Raw genomic sequence first — 21,093 nt, forward strand, 5'->3', positions numbered from 1 at the left:
CCTCGCTAGAACCTTGCTACACAAGGTCTGCGGCCTACGCAAGCTGTGTGTGAAGGTATGAAGTGTGACTCATCCTAGAAAGTTGTTCTGAAGTTCTTTAGATGGAAACTTGTAGACTAGGACTTTCCCAATACCACCTCGTCAGGGTATGGGGACGTAACAGTATTAATATTAATACTAGGAACACAAGGGAGCATGGTTTACCTGCAGTGGTTTGAGGTCAGCTATGCAGAAAACCCCGGATGCTGCTTTCCCCAAGAGAGGGGATGATGAAGAAAAGAATAAGGGCCAGTCAAAACTTTTCATTCATGCAGACTAAAACCAGGTAACATTGCCCTCAACCTTCTGCTAATTGTCCAATAAGGAGCTTGAGGTTTTAAACCAGCTGTTGTGCAGCCACCACAGGACCGATAGAGAACGTATCGAGTCTCCTGTGGGTCATGTCTTGCAGGTAGTAGGATGTGAATGTTGCTTGACGTTTCCACACCCCAGCTTGAAGAACCTGCGTCACTGAAAAATTCTTCTTGAAGGCTAGGGACGTAGCTACGCCCGACATCGTGTGCTTTAGGGCGACGTGACGGAGGAGGGTCTGGATGCAGTGCCAGGTCAAGGACCCTGCGAATCCATGCATAGATGGTGTTCTTGGTGACCCTCCTCTTAGTCCTTCCTGTGCTGACGAATAGTGCGGGCACATGAGGACGGACTGCAGCTGTTCTTTTGAGGTAGAGCCTCAAACTCCTTACTGGGCAATAGTAAGAGATGGTCTGGGTCATCTGTTACAAAACGGAGACTAGAAATCAGGAAGGAGTCGAATCGAGGATCTGCTACTCCAGGATTCTGAGTCTTAGCAATAAACTCAGGGACGAAGCTGAAAGTTACCTCCCCCCATCCCCTTGAATGGGCGATGTCATACTAGAGACCATGAAGTTCGCTGACTCGCTTGGCTGAAACCAAAGCTAGCAGGAACACCGCCTTCCAGGTTAGGTGGCGATCTGATGCCTGACGTAATGGTTCATAGGGAGGTCTCTTAAGAGACCTGAGAACTCGAACCCCGTTCCAAGGGGGAGGTCTCACTTCCGACTGAGGGCAGGTAAGTTCATAACTACGTATGAGTAGAGAAAGTTCTAGCGATGAGGAAATGTCCATTCCTTTCAACCTGAAGGCTACTTAAGGCTGAGCGATAGCCTTTCACTGCCAAGACTGAAAAGCGCATTTCTTCACGCAAATACACAAGGAACTCCGCTATTGTTGGAATAGTGGCATCGAGTGGAGAGATACCCCTTCCACGACACCAATCACAGAAGACTTTCCACTTTGCCTGCTAGACTGCTAAAGATGACTTTCGCAGGTGTCCAGACATCCTGACAGCAACTTGCTGCGAAAATCCTCTCTCAGAGAGGAGATGCTGGATAGTCTCCAGGCGTGAAGTCGTAGCGAAGCTACGGCTTTGTGGAAGATGTTGGCATGTGGTTGCTTGAGAAGATTGTGTCGTGGAAGGAGCTCTCTTGGTAGCTCCGTTAGGAGTTGCAGAAGGTCCGGGAACCATTCCGCGTGATGCCATAGCGGAGCTATGAGGGTCATTGAAAGATTGACCGATGTTCTGGTCTTGTTGAGTACCCTCCTTATCAGACTGAACGGGGGAAAGGCGTAAACATCTATGTTGTCCCACCGTTGTTGGAAAGCATCTTGCAAGAGAGCCTTGGGGCCTGGAACTGGGGAACAGTACAGTGGGAGCCTGAAGTTTAGGGCCGTTGCAAAGAGGTCCACAGTCGGAGAACCCCACAAAGTCAGGACTTTGTTGGCTCCTAGATGATCCAAAGACCACTCGGTACTCACTATCTGAGATGCTCTGCTCAGGTTGTCGGCGAGCACATTCCTCTTGGCCAGAATGAAGCGTGTCGATAGTGGTATCCAGTGGATTTTGGCCCATCTCAGTATCTCTACTGCTAGATGGGATAGTTGCTATGAAAAAGTACCTCCCTGTTTGTTGATGTAGGCCACTACTGTGGTGTTGTCGCTCATCACCACCACAGAGTGACTTGCCAGGTACTAGTGGAACTGTTGAAGGGCCAGAAAGACAGCCTTCATCTCTAGGAGAATTATGTGGAAGTACTTTTCTGACTCTGACCAGAGGCATGAGGTCGTGTGGTGCAGCACGTGGGCCCCCACCCTTGTCCGAAAACAGCATCAAATCCGGGGGGAGGACGAGAAGATCCACTCCCTTTCGTAGGATCTCGTCTTCCACCCACCATTGGAGATCCGTCAGTTCCGCAATTCCCATTTGGATCTGGATGTCCGGGGAGTCGTACGCTTGATTCCACCAGGACTTGAGTCGCCATTGGAGGGATCTCATCCTGAGGCGACCATTGGGAACTAGACGAGCTAGCGATGAAAGGTGACCGAGGAGACGTAACCACGATTGGGCTGGAAGTTCTTCTCGTCTGAGAAAAGGTCTTGCAACCCTCCTCAGCCTTGCTGTCATCTGATGAGAAGGCTTTGTGGAGAATGGTGTCTATAATCATGCCTAGGTATACCAGTCTTTGAGTGGGAAGCAGAGAGGACTTCTCGAGATTTACCATGATCCTCAGATCCTGGCAAAGTCTCAGAGAAGTTTGTCTTGGTGTTGAAGAAGGGTTGACACCGAGTCTGCTAGGATTAGCCAATTGTCCAGATAACGGAGGAAACGGAGGAGACGGATGCCAATCCTGTGTGCCCAAGATGAGACTAGGGTAAACACTCCAGGGAAGACTTGTGGTGCTGTGGACAGACCGAAGCACAGCACCTTGAACTGGTTTATTCTGTTGTCTAAGCTGAATCTTAAGTACTCCCTTGAAGACGGATGGACTGGGATCTGGAAGTATGCGTCCTTTAGATCCAGTGTGCACATGAAGTCTTGCGGTCTTACTGCTAGTCTGACCGTGTCTGCCATCTCCATGCTGAACGGAGTTTGTTTGACAAACTTGTTCAGATCTGAGAGGTCGATGACTGGTCTCCAGCCTCCAGACGCCTTCTTTACAAGAAAGAGTCGACTGAAGAAGCTTGGGGATCCATTGAGGACCTCTTGGAGAGCGCCCTTCTTCAACAGGATCAGGACTTCTGCCCGTAGGGCTTGCCCCCTTGCCGATCCCATGGCAAGGGAGTTCAATGACACTGGATTTGTCGTCAGGGGAGGTAGAGATGTTATGAACAGGACGCGATATCCTACACTGATCACGGAGATTGTCCAGGAATGGGCCTCGAGTTGCTTCCACCTATTTGAGCAACTTTGTAGGTATCCCCCCACTGGTGAAAATGCAGAGGGACTGCCTATCCTAGCGTTTGCGGCCTTGGCTGCTCCCTCTAGGATTCTTGCCTCGAGAACATTTTGCCTTTCCTTTCTTTGACAGGAAAGGGATTACACACCAAGGTCTTCGCTGCTGTTGTCGTCGTAGTGGTCTTGACTGGACGGGACTGCTGTGGTGCTGGAGGCTTATAGGGCTTAGATGTTAAAGCCCTATGGAGGGAAGAGTCTTGATGTGACTTCCTCCACCTCTCAGCAGCATGTTCCACATCCTTAGGCTTGAATAGAACAGACCCCTCCATGGAGGAAAGTCTGAGCTCTTGATCTCGGCGCTAGGGACCTTTTGGTGGAATCTCTCAGCTACTGCATCCCGACGTTTCAGGATGGTATTTGCCCACAAGTTCGAGACTTGGTGGGCCAGAAACTCGATCGTGCGAGTACCTGAGAGGAGGAAGGTTTCCATAGCTTTACTGGTACGTTCCTTGGAGAAATCCTCAGAACTTATCAGGATACCTGAGGTCCCCAACCAGATATCGAGCCACGAAGTGGCTTGCATAGCAACTTCACGACCTTCTCCTGGTTGAGGATCTCGGCTGCCGAGAACGAGACCTGCTGGTTGGAGTCTCTCTCAAGAGGGACTCCCCTGGCTAGCTCTTCCAGCAAGTGGTGAAGTGGGAGAGCTAAACATGGCTCCTCCAGGATCTCAAAGTACGCGAGGAGGTGGGAGGAGCTTGGTGGTACTGGAACGGTTGGAGGAGGACATCTCGGAGAGCTGCTGGGCGATCTTGTACCTGGTACTCTTTACCCCTTGAGACCAGGGCAGGGCTGCAATGGTCTTAGAGGGCTTCTGAGTACCAAAGACGCGGTCTAGGACCGTGTCTTTGCCCTCTCAAGGAGGGATCTCTGGGTTGGAAAACCCGTTGAGAGCCCTCACTAGAGTCAGAACCTGCGAAAACGAGTGTACTGACTCCTGCTGGTCTCCTCCTATTGTAGGACTTGCAGCGAAGTCTCCTCCTATCCCCCAAAGACTCTTCTTGGGGAGAATCGCGGACATTCCCTGAGTGGCTGGCTGAATCCATCCATGCCCTAGTAGAGGACTTAGGCAATGTTTTGGAGTCTTTGGATTCCTTCCTGGGAAGGATGTAAGACGCCAACATTGATGAGGGTGGCATTTTCCTTCTAATCCCGGACTGTGTGGAACTCTCGGCGTGAAGAGAGGTTTCCTCCATTGGTGTGATGGGGGAAAATCTCTCTTCGCGTGATTCCCTTGGTGACGGGAGATCATCGTCTCAAAGGGAAGGAGAGTCAGTCCGAGGAATAGGAGGAACTTGCCTTGAAGGTGTGCGTGGAGTCAGTTTCGCCCTCGGGGAAGTGACCGCGTCCAGAACTCCTCTTTTCCTCTTCAAAGGGGTAGAGAAAGCCATGGTTCCGTATCCTAGATCAGAGAGGACAGGCTTGAAACCTTGAGTTATGGCTCTAATCAGGGCACTGAACCAAGGCTGTTGGCTGACAGACGCACTGTCAGACATAACCCCCGAAGGGAAAGGGACTGAGGGATCCCTGGGAGGAGTCACTGGAATAGGTGGGTTCGCCTTTGGTAGCTTTGGGATCCTGAAACTCCTCTGGAAGTTTCCCTTCTCCCACAATGCGCGGTGGTATGCGCTTGCGGGGAGGGGAATGAGGAGATGGCGACCTTGCCGGACGTTGTTCCTTGTGATGCGCAGGCTCGCGCGTGGGGGAATATTGACGCTCGCATGAGGGAGAATAATGGTGCTCGTGGGAGGGAGGAAATTGACGCTCGCGTGCGGGAAACTGATGGTGCGCAGGAGAATCACGATGAACGTGCGGGAGAGTGTTGGCGCGCATCTGTCAAAGCCTCAGGGCGCGCGCGCAGGAGAATGTCCCTTAGCACGCAGTAGATTCCTGATGGGCGCGCATCCATGGGAGATGGATGGCGCGTGCGCGTATCTTTGTGAGTGCTCGCTGGAGAAGGCTGGCGCGTGGGTGAGGGCAGCATAGCTGTCTCATCTAAAAACTTGCTTGCAGGAGAAAGTTGGCGCAGGTTTTACCTGGCGCGTAGGATGGCACGCAATATGGAACTCATGAGACCGTGATGTAGGGCGCGCATATGAGAGTTGGCTCGCAGGTGGGCGCTGGCGCAAAGGAGATCGTTGGTGCGTAGGCGCAGGGCACCTTAGCGCAATGGGCGCAGGGCACGCAGGAGATCGTTGGCGCATATGCGCGCGCATGGTGGAGCTCTACTCTTGTTGGCGCAAATGCACTTTTAGGATGATGCCCTGTGTTAATGCGAGCAGGATGAGCAGCGCGTTTGTAGTGATGGAGCCTGACGAGCTACTGATGAGCGCTGGTCACGTGGGCGCGTGGACTGTTGGCGCGCAAGAGCGCGTTCAGGTGGAGCCTTGTTAGGCCAATGCAGGAATGGCGACGGCAGGTCTGTCAGGTGGAAGGTCGACGTGTCCTTTAAAAGGACGACCTTCCACCGAAGGAGATTGCGAACGATCTGCAGAAAGGTCCAGGACCAATGCAGGTGCAGTGATGGAAGATCGGTCTAGAGGCTCTTCTGCGGGGGACTGCATAGAAGACGTTGAACCAAAGAGGTGCCTCCTCATCGCAGGTGAAGGAAGGGCTCTATGGCGAAGAGGAAGGCGAGCCTTCCGACAGATGTGCCCTCTGGGGGCCGTTGGATCAGCAAGCTGACCTTCAGCAGTCTTCCGAAGAGGCGTCTCTGTAAGTGAACTTCCCCGAGGGAAAGAAACACTAGCAGGAGAGACTGACGATGAACTTAGTTTCCCCCTCGTAGGATGGTCAGGAACGGGGGAAACTAAGTCGTCAGCTACCGTAGAGTCTGGAGTGGAAGAGGAGATGGGTGAAACCGCACGGGATACCTCTGACACCACAACGTCGACAAGAGACAGGGGATCAACTTCTGATGGTGACGACGATTGCTTGACAGCAGCACCCAGGCGGATATAATCAAGCAAAACCTCCTTGGAGGGCAAACCCGTAAGCCCCAAGGAGGACCAAAGCTGAAAAAGGGAAGTTAGTGACATGTCCTGCTCTGGGGGGAGAGGTAGAGCTGCTTCACTTGGGGAAGCAACGTCATCTCTCGAGACCCGAGGTTGGTTAGAAATAATTCGATCTATGCTACCACTCGACGGTCTCTCGAAAGAGACCGACCGAGTGGGAGCTTCGGAAGAGGTTTAGGCAACGGAAGAAGAGGCCTTGGGTTTTTCTTCCTTCGAAGCAACCTTCGAAGGAGAAATGTCACGTTTGGGCTTCGTCTTCCGCCGTCGCGAAAACCTCTCCCACTGGGAGGCAGAGCACTCCCTACACTTGTTGACATTATCGCACAGCTGGCCCCTAAAAGAAGAACAAAGGGCGTGAGGATCAGTCTCGACCGCCGACATGAACGTTCCACAGGGGCGGTCGGGAAAACCAGGGCAGGTGCGCATGGTCGCAGAGGCCAACTTCACGTACACAGTAACTAGAAAAAGAAAGAACAAAAAGCGTTAATGGCTGCCAATATGACAGCGAGGATGAGAGCGGACACGTCCGACCACCATCCGAGCCAAGAGCAAAGTGAGCTCAAGCACAGGTGTGTGAGGGGGGGTAGCAAGCTACCCTCTCCTATCCCCGCTAACTAGCAGTGTGGGTAGTAAACCTTCGTTAAAAATTAATGGCTCGTCATTTCAGCTACGCCGAAAGTACAGTACAGTAATACCCCTATTAAATAGCGTGGTTTGTATTCCAGTTACGGAACAAACTAATTTGTTATATGTACAACCAAAGGTTAGGGTAGGCAACATCTAGTTAAGATGTTTAAGAGGATTAAGCCAGTGTCAATCAGCCCACCCAACCTAACCTTTCTTTTCCGTGCGCTTGTAGGCCTGCTTTTGTTGGCCGTGTGATTTCAAACTTTTTAACCCACCTGCGACCCAAGATTGACCTGAGCGAGGTCGGCCTTTCCAGCGCTAACCTCCAAGATGGACAGACGCATATCCTATACTGTAGTTTTTCTTTGAGCGATGTGGTTGAATTTATTACTCATATCGGTCAGCTTGATACTTTGAGGACGATCGTGTATAATAGGAGATGCAGGAACCACAATTGTCGTAAAAATGTTATTTTCATTAGTAAAATAAATTTTTGAATACAGTGAACCCTCGCTACTTCGCGGTTCGACAATCGCGGATTCACCACTTCGCGGGGTTTTCCCATAACCCATATATATATACATATTGCGGATTTTCCGGAAAATTCGAAAATACCGCGAAATCTGAAGATAACCAAATACGATATTTTGTTACCTGTAATTCCATTAATACTGTAATTATAGTAATATCTGCTCTTACTGATTGTTCATTGCATTACATATGATATATAATTCAGCACAGAAAGAAATAAAACACGAAAAGAGAATGTGATCATACGATAATTCAGTACGTAGTAAAATTAAATCGAACATGAAACGCAAATCAGATGCAGTCATACCATATTAGAATGGTGTGTACTGTAATGGATGTGCTTCTTTTCCATGAATCTTTTGTATGTATACGTACGTAGTACAGTACTGCATCCAATAATATTCTTTGTTGCAAAAATCACATTTCGAATAAGTACTGTAAGCGTACGAGAGAGAGAGAGAGAGAGAGAGAGAGAGAGAGAGAGAGAGAGGCGTAAAATAGCGTACGTACGTAAATTTTTATTATTATTGTTATTATTATTATTATTGTTGTTGTTGTTAATAAAATTATTATTGTTATTATTATTAATCATTATTATTATTATTATTACTGTACAGTATTATTATCATTATTTATTATTATTACGGTATTGTACTTAATCTACGTACGTTCAGTGTGCGCGGGACATCTTCTATGAGTAACCAACGCACCATAGTACTGTATAAGACGGGTTGTGATTGGTTCAAGCGCTGATAGATGACGAATCAAAACTCAAGTTTTGTTATCTAGCCTGTGATTGGTGTTTGGCCCGCATCTCCAACCCGCAGCATCAGAGTTCTCGCGGGACTGCATCGTTCACTTTCTCTTTCCGCGTATTGCTGAGTAGACGTTCTTAAGTTTGTGAAGTTGAATCTGTGCTGTGTGCGACTGTTTTAAGTTGAACTTTTTGTTGAACTTTCTGTTACAATGGCTCCCAAGCGTTCTGCTTCTAGTAAGGCTGGTAGTGAGCCTAAACGCCACCGAAGAATGATGACGATAGCTGAGAAGGTTACGCTTCTCGACATGTTAAAAGATGGTAGAAGTTACGCGGCCGCCGGCCGCCATTTTGGCATCAACGAATCCACCGTTCGCTACATCAGGAAGGACGAGGCGAACATTAGAAAGACTGCTGCAATCACCTTTAGCAGATCAGCGAAGCGAGTCGTTACAACGCGTAATAAAACGATCGTACGCATGGAAGGTGCTTTAGCTGTGTGGATTGCCGACTGTCGGAAGAAGAACATAGCGTTGGATACGAACACCATCCGAACAAAGGCTTTGAGCTTGTATGAGAATTTTGCGGCAAAGGAACCTCATGACGACGATGGCGACCATGCTGAAGAAGATGATGATGTAGATGATCCTCAACCAGGGACCTCCACTGATTCCCAGCGTCAGAAACAACGTTTTTCCGCCAGCAAAGGATGGTTCGCGAAGTTTCAGAAACGCTTCGCCCTGAAAAGCGTTTCCCTGCATGGGGAGTCTGCTTCCGCTGACACTGCCGCTGCTGAAACTTACGTGAACCAGACTTTCAAGAACATTATCGCTGAAGGTGGATACAAGCCGGAACAAGTGTTTAATATGGATGAAACCGGCTTGTTTTGGAAGAGAATGCCGTCGCGAACTTTCCTGTTCAAAGAGGAAGCCAAAGCCTCTGGCTTTAAGGCATTCAAGGATCGCGTTACCCTCGTGATGTGTGGCAATGCTGCTGGATTTTTGTTAAAGCCGGGGCTTATTTATAAGTCGAAAAATCCTCGCGCTTTGAAAAACAAAAATAAGAATCTCCTTCCCGTGTACTGGATGCATAATCAAAAGGCATGGATTACGAAGATGCTGACCTCCAACTGGTTCCACCAGTGTTTCATCCCGCAAGTCCATGAATATCTCTTAGAGAAGGGCTTGCCATTCAAGATCCTTCTCCTTATGGATAACGCTGGTGGACACGCAACTGACCTGTCGCGTGAGGGCGTTCAGGTTGAGTTCCTGCCACCCAACACCACGTCATTAATTCAACCAATGGACCAGGGGGTTATCAGGGCGTTCAAGGCCCTCTACACGAAGAATACCTTGGCGGACCTCGTTGCGTGTGTGGATGCTGCCCAAGATGACGAGGATGAAGACTTCAACTTGAAGGCGTACTGGCGGCAGTACACCATAGCCACGTGCCTGCAGAATATTCAAAAGGCACTTCAAGAGATGAAACCTGCAACTGTAAATGCGAGCTGGAAGAAGCTGTGGCCCGATATTGTTTACGACGACAAGGGATTTACTCCGTCGGAAATCCAACACTCTGCAATACGGAAATCTGTGCAGTTGGCTGCCATAATTGGGGGTGACGGGTTTGGCGACATGACGACTGAAGACGTCGACGAGTTGTTGGACTGCCATTCCCAGCCCCTAACTGACGCAGATCTCGAAGACCTGACGAAATCGGCAAGTGAGGAAGAGAGTGAGGGTACCCAGGAAGAGACCCAAGAAAATGTAGAAGAAACGGGCTTAACATTAGAACGGCTCGCCAAGTTCTGCAACCATATGAAGGAGGCGAAAGAAATGTTGCAAGAGTGGGACGAGGATATGGTTCGCGCGATGCAATTCTGCAACAAGGTCGATGACATCACGACTCCCTACAGGATGCTCTTGGATCGAAAAAAGAAGCAGCGGCAACAACTTCCGATCACAATGTTTTTTCAGCCTCGCAAAAAAGAGCCAGTTCCTCCTGCTAGTACGCCTTCGGAAGAAATTGAAGAAGTTGAAGAGGTGTCCCAGGAAAAGACACCTCCGTCTGAAGAGACGTAAAATACTATCATTGACTGCACAGTAGAACACATCATCAGCTTCATCATCATCATTTCTACTGTGCAGCAAATTCATCGCCATCGTCATTCAAGTTTTTCTGGAACTTCTTTCGTGGTGAGTACAGTAACAATCTTTATTTTTTACTTTAACCTGTTTTATAGTTTAGTACTGTACGTACTGTATGCATTAAGTTAAAGGGAAGGTTTTAAAAGTCTACATGTTGTAACCTATCATATTTTTTTTGTTTAAAATTTACATTTACGTACGTAAAACAATCTCTCTCTCTCTCTCTCTCTCTCTCTCTCTCTCTCTCTCTCTCTCTCTCAAATTGTTTTCCTGCTTTGCTACGTACAAGTACTGTATAATTTATATTTGTAAGGTAACATATTTTGTAAATGCTTTGTACTGTAAATACTGTATGTACTGTATCATTATTTATCACTATCATCATGCGTGTTAAATGCCTTGTTTGTTCTGAGCGTGGTTGTTTACTGAGCGTACACGCCGTCGTTTCAGGCGGCGTCATAAAGAAAAAGATTTCATTTGGAAGTCCTAAGAAAAATACGTAAACTAAAACATTGGTAATAAAAAAATCAACATACAGTACTGTATAATCAATATAATCGATGCAAAAACTAACCATACGTACATATATGTGTACACTAAATGAGTTTGTTTCTTCATTATGATCAGAGATGAACGTAAACAAAACATTGGTTGCCATTTTTTATCGTGCTTTTTAGGTGTTTAGGAAACACATGATATAAAATCGCCTTTAATATTTGTGCCTGTTTTAGTTTAGGGTGCTGTAGTACATGCATTAAGTGTTCTGTACATTACAGGGTGTAAAGGGTGGTTTGTTAACAGTACTACGTACAAGGGAAGGTTTTAAAAGTCCGAATATACATGTTAAATAAATAGGTAAATATGCTGTCACTACTTCGCGGATTTTCACCTATCGCGCCCGCGTCTGGAACCTATCTACCGCGATAAACGAGGGTTCACTGTATACTTACCCGATAATCATGTAGCTGTCAACTCCGTTGCCCGACAGAATTCTACGGACGGGATACGCCAGCGATCGCTATACAAGAGGGGGGTGTACTCACCAGCGCCACCTGTGGCCAGGTACTGCAGTACTTCTTGTTGACACCACCTCAATTTTTCCTCGGTCCACTGGTTCTCTATGGGGAGGAAGGGTGGGTCAATTAAATCATGATTATCGGGTAAGTATATTCAAAAATTTATTTTACTAATGAAAATAACATTTTTCAATATTAATCTTACCCGATAATCATGTAGCTGATTCACACCCAGGGAGGTGGGTGAAAACCAGTGTACATGTATATCAAGAAGCTAAGTATCCCGTATTTCATATTATCAGTTATTCAAAATAACAATGAAATTATAAGTACCTGGTAAGGAAGTCGACTTGAACCATTACTCTGCCTTTAATAAGTTCGTCTTCCTTACTGAGCGCAGCGTTCCTCTTAGGAGGCTGAACAACTCTAAGGTGCTGAAGTATAAAGGGCTGCAACCCATACTAAAGGACCTCTACACAACCTCTAACCTAGGCGCTTCTCAAGAACGAATTGACCACCCGCCAAATCAACTAGGATGCGGAAGGCTTCTTAGCCTACCGTAACAACCCAAAAAAACAACAATAAAAGCATTCAAGAGAAAGGTTAAAAAAGGTTATGGGATTAAGGGAATGTAGTGGCTGAGCCCTCACCTACTACTGCACTCGCTGCTACGAATGGTCCCAGGGTGTAGCAGTTCTCGTAAAGAGACTGGACATCTTTGAGATAAAATGATGCAAACACTGACTTGCTCCTCCAATAGGTTGCATCCATAATACTCTGCAGAGAACGGTTCTGTTTGAAGGCCATCGAAGTAGCTACAGCTCTCACTTCGTGGGTCCTTACCTTCAGCAAAGCAAGGTCTTCATCCTTCATGTGAGAATGAGCTTCTCTAATCAGAAGCCTTATGTAATACGAAACTGCGTTTTTGGACATAGGCATCGAAGGTTTCTTGATGGCACACCATAAGGCTTCTGATTGTCCTCGTATAGGTTTTGACCTTTTAAGATAATACTTTAGAGCTCTGACAGGGCAAAGAACTCTCTCTAGCTCGTTACCCACCATGTTGGAGAGGCTAGGAATTTCGAACGATCTAGGCCAAGGACGTGAAGGAAGTTCATTTTTTGCCAAAAACCCGAGCTGTAAGGAACATGTTGCTGTTTCGGATGTGAATCCTATGTTCCTGCTGAAGGCGTGAACCTCACTAACTCTTTTGGCTGTTGCAAGGCAGACGAGGAAAAGAGTTTTGAGAGTAAGGTCTTTGAAAGAGGCTGACTGGAGAGGTTCAAATCTAGAAGACATCAGGAACCTTAAGACTACGTCTAGATTCCAGCCTGGAGTGGACAAGCGACGTTCTTTAGAGGTCTCGAAAGACTTAAGGATGTCCTGAAGGTCCTTGTTGGAAGAAAGATCCAAGCCTCTGTGGCGGAAAACTGATGCCAACATACTTCTGTACCCTTTGATCGTAGGAGCCGAAAGAGATCTAACATTCCTAAGATGTAACAGGAAGTCAGCAACTTGGGTTACAGAGGTATTGGTAGAGGAAACTGCATTGGCTCTGCACCAGCTTCGGAAGACTTCCCACTTGGATTGATAGACCCTACGAGTGGAAATCCTCCTTGCTCTGGCAATCGCTCTGGCTGCCTCCTTCGAAAAGCCTCTAGCTCTAGAGAGTCTTTCGATAGTCTGAAGGCAGTCAGACGAAGAGCGTGGAGGCTTGGGTGTACCTTCTTTACGTGTGGTTGACGTAGAAGGTCCACTCTTAGAGGGAGAGTCCTGGGAACGTCGACCAGCCATTGCAGTACCTCTGTGAACCATTCTCTTGCAGGCCAAAGGGGAGCAACCAACGTCAGCCGTGTCCCTTCGTGGGAGACGAACTTCTGAATAACTCTGTTGATGATCTTGAACGGCGGGAATGCATAAAGATCGAGATGGGACCAATCCAGCAGAAAAGCATCCACGTGAACTGCTGCCGGGTCTGGAATTGGGGAACAGTACAATGGGAGCCTCTTGGTCATGGAGGTGGCGAACAGATCTATCGTTGGCTGACCCCACAAGGTCCAAAGTCTGTTGCACACGTCCTTGTGAAGGGTCCATTCTGTGGGGATGACTTGACCCTTCCTGCTGAGGCGATCTGCCGAGACATTCATATTGCCCTGAATGAATCTCGTTACTAGCTTGAGGTTTAGACTTCTTGACCAAATGAGGAGGTCCCTTGCGATCTCGTATAGCTTCCTCGAATGAGTCCCTCCCTGCTTGGAGATGTATGCCAAGGCTGTGGTGTTGTCGGAGTTCACCTCCACCACCTTGTTTAGCAGGAGGGACTTGAAGTTCATTAAGGCCAGATGTACTGCCAACAACTCCTTGCAATTGATGTGAAGCGTTTCCTGTTCCTTGTTCCATGTCCCTGAGCATTCCTGTCCGTCCAAGGTCGCGCCCCAGCCCGAGTCTGATGCGTCCGAATAGAGATGAAGATTGGGGGTCCGAACAGCTAACGAGAGACCCTCCTTGAGAAGGATGTTGCTCTTCCACCACATGAGAGTAGTCTTCATCTCTTTGGTAACAGGAATAGAGACCGCTTCGAGCGTCATATTCTTGTCCCAGTGAGCTGCTAGATGGAATTGAAGGGGGCGGAGGTGGAGTCTCCCTAACTCGGTGAACAGGGCTAACGATGACAGGGTCCCTGTTAGACTCATCCACTGTCTCACCGAGCATCTGTTCCTCTTCAGCATGCTCAGAATGCACTCTAGGGCTTGGTTGATTCTTGGGGCCGACGGAAAAGCCCGAAAAGCTTGACTCCGAATCTCCATTCCCAGGTAAACGATGGTTTGGGAAAGAATAAGCTGGGACTTTTCTAAGTTGATCAAAAGACCTAGTTCCTTGGTCAAGTCCAAAGTCCAATTGAGACTCTCCAGACAGCGACGACTTGTGGGGGCTCTTAACAGCCAGTCGTCTAAATAAAGGGAGGCTCTGATGTCCGCCAAGTGGAGGAATTTCGCAAGATTCCTCATCAGTCGCGTAAACACCATAGGTGCCGTGCTTAGGCCAAAACACAGGGCTTGGAATTGGTACACCACCTTTCCAAAAACGAATCTCAGAAAAGGTTGGGAATCTGGATGAATGGGGACGTGAAAGTAAGCGTCTTTCAGATCCAACGAGACCATCCAGTCCTCCTGCCTGACCGCTGCTAGGACCGACTTCGTCGTCTCCATAGTGAACGTCTGCTTGGTGACATAAGCATTGAGCGCACTGACGTCCAGCACCGGTCTCCAACCTCCTGTCTTCTTGGCCACCAGAAAGAGACGGTTGTAGAAGCCCGGGGATTGATGATCCCGGACTATCACCACTGCCTCCTTCTGTAACAGGAGCGACACCTCTTGATGTAACGCTAGCCTCTTGTCCTTTTCCTTGTAGTTGGGAGAGAGGTTGATGGGAGAAGTGGTCAGAGGGGGATTGCTGCAGAATGGAATCTTGTAACCCTCCCTTAGCCACTTGACAGACTGGGCGTTTGCACCTCTTCTTTCCCAAGCTTGCCAGAAGATCTTGAGTCTGGCTCCTACAGCTGTCTGGAGAGGAGGAGAGTCAGTGTTTGCCTTTCGAAGACTTGATACCTTTCTTGGACCTGCCCCTGTGACCGTCTGGGCGGGTACCTCCTCGGTTGGGGGCTCTGCCACGAAAGGGCGGAATAAATCTAGTAGCAGGAGTATCAGCCACTGGGGTGCGGTAAGTTCTAGGAACTGAAGGAGCAACCTTAGCCTTCCGTGCTGAAGAGGCCACAAGATCATGCGTGTCCTTCTGAATGAGAGCCGCAGACAATTCCTTGATAAGATCCTCAGGAAACAGGAACTTAGAAAGAGGAGCAAAAAGTAACTGTGACCTTTGGCAAGAGGTGATACCAGTGGAAAGGAAGGAGCAAAGCTGTTCCCTTTTCTTGAGGACTCCCGATACAAACATAGAGGCCAGTTCGCCGGAACCATCGCGAATTGCTTTGTCTATACAGGACATGATCAGCATGGCCGAGTCTTTGTCAGATGGGGCAGTCTTCTTGCTCAAGGCCCCCAGGCACCAGTCGAGAAAATTAAAAATCTCAAAGGCGCGAAAGACTCCCTTCAAGAAGTGGTCCAGGTCAGAAAAGGTCCAGCAGACCTTAGAGCGTCTCATAGCCGACCTCCGTGGAGAGTCAACCAAACTTGAGAAGTCAGCCTGGGCAGAGGCAGGGACCCCCAAGCCTGGTTCCTCTCCTGTGGCATACCAGACGCCCGCCTTAGACGTCAGCTTAGGAGGTGGAAACATAAAAGACGTCTTTCCCAGCTGCTGCTTGGACTGCAACCAATCCCCTAACATTCTCAAAGCTCTCTTAGAAGATCTAGCGAAGACGAGCTTAGTGTAGGCAGACTTAACAGGTTGCATGCCTAGAGAGAACTCGGATGGAGGAGAGCGAGGGGTAGCAGAAACAAAGTGATCCGGGTAAAGTTCTCTGAACAGAGCCAGAACCTTGCGAAAGTCGATGGAGGGTGGCAATGACTTGGGTTCCTCCACGTCAGATGAAGGATCATCCAGGTGAGCAGCTTCATCCTCAGAAACCTCATCACCTGAGGGTTGAGAAGCGAGAGGTAAGGTTAAAGCGGTCTGCTGAATGGCTGAATCCTGAAGAGCGGGTGCATGCGCACTTGCGGATTCATCCTCAAGTCTCTGTTGAAGAGGATGAGGGCTGGTAATGACAAAGTCCTGAGGCTGGGATGAAGGAGGTTCTGCGGAGGTCTGAGGAGCAAGCGTGGTGAGAGGCGACTGTAGTAAAGCATGAGGCTCATGCTGCATAAACTGCGGTTCAAGTTGAATGGGAAGAGGCTCAAGCTGAGGAGAAAGTGGCAGATGCATGCGTTGAGGTGGCTGATTCATAGCATGAGATTCCTGCCTCAAGAGTTGCGCTTGCCTCAAGGGTTGAGGTGGCTGCGCAGAGAGAGGCTCTTGACTCACGAGTTGAGGTTCTTGAGGTGCTTGCCTCGAGAGTTGAGGTTCTCGCCTCGAGGAAAGTGGAGGTGGCTGCTGCGAGAGTTGAGGAGGCAGCTGCCTCAAGGATGGTAGAGGTTGTCGTACCTCAAGAGGTTGCTGCCTCGAGGGTGGTTGTACTGCAAGATACTCCTGCCTCAAGGGTAGAGGAGGTTGTAAGGCATAAGGCTCCTGCCCCCATTGTTGAGGAGGTTGCTGCGTGGTAAGAGGCTCCTGCCTCAAGGAAAGTGGAGGTTGTTGCCCAGCGCTGGTATCTGGCAACTCCCAACGCGGCAGCTCACGCATGGAGGTAGCTTGAGGAACCTCAACCTCATACGTCTGGCAGATTGTACTGCGCAGAGGAGGAGGAGCGTTCGCAGGAGGAGGTGTATTAACCTTCTCTGCCTGAAACTCCCGCATCAAAACCGCAAGCTGCGACTGCATAGTCTGCAGCAAAGCCATCTTAGGATCAACAGAAGTTGAGGTCTGTTGAGGCATAGCTTTAACAGAAGTTGAGGTCTGTTGAGGCAGCGCCTTACCTCTCTTAGGAGGCGTGCAGTCACCTGATGACTGCGGCGAGTCCGAGCTAGCCCAATGGCTACACCCTGGCTGTTGGACTCGCGCGGTCTGGACTTTACGCTTAAGAGGTTTGAGGCCTGAGTCCAGCGTTTTCTCCCCGAAAAATCTTCTGCAGACGAGGATTTAAAGGGCTCAATCGTCTGAGAGTGGAAGTGACGATCTCTATAAGATACGCCCGCAACCACTGAGGATACTACTGTGCGCCGATCAAGGCCTGCCGAACCCTTTTGCCCTTCGACATTGCTTCTCCCCTGGGCTTGGGAGCTTGCAAGAGGTCCCGGACTGGGAGGACGACTGGCACGCACAGAAGTATCCTCACGCGCAACACTGACACTGACACTAGCACTAGGCACAGCACTGGCACTACCACTTCCCACTGCACTTTTCACTTTAAGTTCCTTGACGTCTGCCAAAAGGAACTTGTGGTCACTCACTACCGACTCCACTTTATCACCTAAAGCCTGAATGGCACGTAAAACATCTGACATATCAGGCTGAGCACTAATAGTAGGTTCGGGGGTAGCCACTACAGGGGGAGGAAAAGGTTGAGGATCATGGGGGGAGGAATAAAGTAAAGAGCGAGCCGAACTCCTCCTAACTCTCTCTCTCTCTAACTTAGTGGTATATTTGAGGAATCGAATAAAATCAAGTTCCGAAAGTCCGGCACATTCCTCACATCGATCTTCCAACTGACAGGATTTTCCCCTACAGTCGGAACAAACGGTGAGGATCAACCGAGGCCTTCGGAAGCCGCCTAATACAAGTCCTACATCGTCTTTGGGGAGGGGCTTGAGAATGGTCGGACATCTTGAATCAGAGAACAGTCAAGGGGGATTCCAAATTAAAGCTAAAGATCGTTAAACCATAAATCAAAATTAATCCAAAAGCTATCTAAGCTAAGGGAAAAGCTTCCTGTATAGCGAAAGCTGAAATCTCAGAGCAATACTTCACCAAAACCGTGAACAAAGACTCCAAAATTATAAGCGTATCCATGTAGGTCTTGCCGGAAGCACGACAGAGGAAAAATTGAGGTGGTGTCAACAAGAAGTACTGCAGTACCTGGCCACAGGTGGCGCTGGTGAGTACACCCCCCTCTTGTATAGCGATCGCTGGCGTATCCCGTCCGTAGAATTCTGTCGGGCAACGGAGTTGACAGCTACATGATTATCGGGTAAGATTAATATTGAAAAAATGCACATAAAGGTAATCCTAAGTAATATTTTTATTACAGTGTGGTTAAGATATAATTTAGAGTGCTGCCCACCGTTTCATTGTGTAGGAGAGAGATTTATTTGTGATTCACTTCAACATAATGTGAGGATTTATTTTTTATTCCGTTTTAGTTTGTGACCTGGAGGGGGGTCTGGGGCTTGCCCCCGGCTAGGGGTTATGCCCTGGGAACTATTAGGTTAGGTTAGGTGGGTTTGTGAGGTTCTATAACCTTTTACAAATCTGGCTAGGGGTTGTGACCTGGGAAGGGGATTTGGGAGCTTGACCCCGGCTAGGGGTTGCGACCTGGGAACTACTAGGTTAGGTTAGGTGGCTTTTTACAAATCTGGCTAGGGGTTGTGACCTGGGAAGACTGTCCGGGGGCTTGCCCCGCCTATGGGTTATAACCTGGCAACTATTCGGTTAGGTCAGGTGGGTTTGTTAGGTTCAGTGGCCTTTTACAAATCTCACGAGGGTTAAATAATCACGTTTAGTCCTATTTAACCACACCCAAACCCCAAGGTTCCCACCTGTGTCCGTCGAGTGTTCCTAGTACAGTATGTAGAACGTTAGGACAAACGAGTGAAATTTCAGTTATTTGATATCGTATGAAATGCCAAGCACAAAATTAGGGTTTTTTCGGTGTTCCAACACATTTCTTGTTGCCTAGTCTCACATGTTTCCGACATTCATGCGCTAAGTGGTCCTAGTATGTAGATTGTTAAGACAAGCCTTCACAAAACTAGTGAATTCATTGATATCTCATTCGGTTATAATCCCAGTGGGGGTGTATGTATGATAGCGGCCACCTGTATGTATTATTATGTCTGACTTAGAATACAGCAGTGTAAGGGGGGTTCGCAGGGGGCGTCAGCATCCCCCCCCCCTTCATTAGGTAAGTAGGTAAGGACAGGGGTTGTAAGTTAGGTTAGGGGTGAAAGTTTAGTTAGTTGATGTAAATTCTTATTCCACATGGGAGGAACTGGCCGCTGATATACAAAGGCTTCATATGGTTATAATTCCAGTGAATAAACAGCCAATTTCTGACATCTTTTACTCTATTTTCTAGTTATCCCAAACCTCTCCCAACAAACTACAAAAGCAACAAAGTTTTACCTATCCACCATAGGTGGGCTAGGGTCTAGCCTACAACCCTGTCAAAAGTGGGACTAAAATGGAACAAAACACGACATATTTCTCAAATATTGGATTAAATTTACCAACTGAAAAATCCAAGTTTTGAAACTCCAATCAACGCCCATAACCTACGATTTTACCGGCCAAACAGTGCCGAAATAAAGGCCAAAAAATCCTGCTTTTATTTAAAATATGAATGAAAATGGTGAAAATAATCAATAAAATAAGAAATAAAATCAATTAGATACATAAATATGGTACGTGACATTTAGTCAAAAACACCCCCAAATGATACGAAGACAAAATCCTCTTTATCGGTTAAATAACATAATTCACGGCTAAATAACGTCAAAATAAACCATATTCAACACTTACTGTCTTCTGTTTCTTGCAATCTGAACTCGACATATTTTTTTACACTTCAAAATATGAAAACATTTATGATTTGACGACAGGAGAACTTGGGACTCTCTCGAGAGAGAGGACTATAGACGACTGAATCTTGATATATAATGGATCAAAAGTCTCCATTTCAAGGTTATTGAATCCCTTAAAGCGATACTTATGATTCATTATACTTCAAGATTCAGTCGTCTATACATGTAAACAAAACCAGCAGTTGATTCTTCTTCTTCAAACTTCTTCAAGGACGCCATGACCAGTTTCTAGGATAAATATATCCCTTTTAAATTATGTAAATACATTCGTGTGATGTTTAGGATAAATATATCCCTGTTAAATTACCTAAATACATTCGTGTGATGTTGTTTAGGATAAATATATACCTGTTAAATTATCTAAATACATTCGTGTGATGTTGTTTAGGATAAATATATACCTGTTAAATTATCTAAATACATTCGTGTGATGTTTAGGATAAATATATACCTTTTAAATTATGTAAATACATTCGTGTGATGTTGTTTAGGATAAATATATCCCTGTTAAATTATATATATACATTTGTGTGATGTTGTTTAGGATAAATATATACCTGTTAAATTATGTAAATACATTCATGTGATGTTGTTTAGGATAAATATATCCCTGTTAAATTATGTAAATACATTCGTGTGATGTTGTTTAGGATAAATATATACCTGTTAAATTATCTAAATACATTCGTGTGATGTTTAGGATAAATATATACCTGTTAAATTATGTAAATACATTCGTGTGATGTTGTTTAGGATAAATATATACCTGTTAAATTCTCTAAATACATTCGTGTGATGTTGTTTAGGATAAATATATCCCTGTTAAATTATCTAAATACATTCGTGAGATGCTGTTAAGGTTAAATATATCCCTGTTCAATTATCTAATTACATTCGAGTGATGCTGTTTAGGATAAATATATCCCTGTTAAATTATCTAAATACATTCAAGTGATGTTGTTTAGGATAAATATATCCATTAAATTATCTAAATACATTCGTGTGATGTTGTTATGAATATATTATATTCTCAATAGAACGAAAATGAAATGATTTAGATGTTTTTAAGCACCTTATAGTGTTTTCAGTTTGAACATGAATTAAGAAAATGAAGATTGATAATGAGGTTTGAGAGTAAAGGTTTGAAAAAGGTTTAAACCTGAAGTATGAAAGTATCGCTTGAAAGTGAAGTTTGAAGGTAAATTTGAAAAAGGTTTGAACATAAAGTTTGAAAGAGGTTTGAATATAAACTTTGGAAGTGAAGTTTTGAAAGCGAGGTTTGAACGTAAAGTTTGAAAGATATCAACATGAAGTTTGGAATGGGTTTGAACAGTTCCAAAGTG

General features: G+C 46.8%; 1 long non-coding RNA gene across 2 annotated transcripts in view; it reads right to left on the reverse strand.

Annotated features, from left to right (window-relative positions):
• Positions 1–19,829, reverse strand: part of LOC137636318 (uncharacterized) — a 37,550-nt gene extending 17,721 nt beyond the window's left edge. The window contains exon 1 of one of the 2 annotated variants that reach the window (XR_011043063.1): positions 19,689–19,829. This is a non-coding gene — a long non-coding RNA (uncharacterized lncRNA). The remainder of the gene's footprint in view (positions 1–19,688) is intronic. The other variant, XR_011043064.1, reaches the window with a different exon arrangement.
• Positions 19,830–21,093: the final 1,264 nt, after the last annotated feature.

Source organism: Palaemon carinicauda, unplaced genomic scaffold, assembly GCF_036898095.1.
Source record: "Palaemon carinicauda isolate YSFRI2023 unplaced genomic scaffold, ASM3689809v2 scaffold27, whole genome shotgun sequence".
NCBI classification, from domain to species: Eukaryota; Metazoa; Arthropoda; class Malacostraca; order Decapoda; family Palaemonidae; genus Palaemon; species Palaemon carinicauda.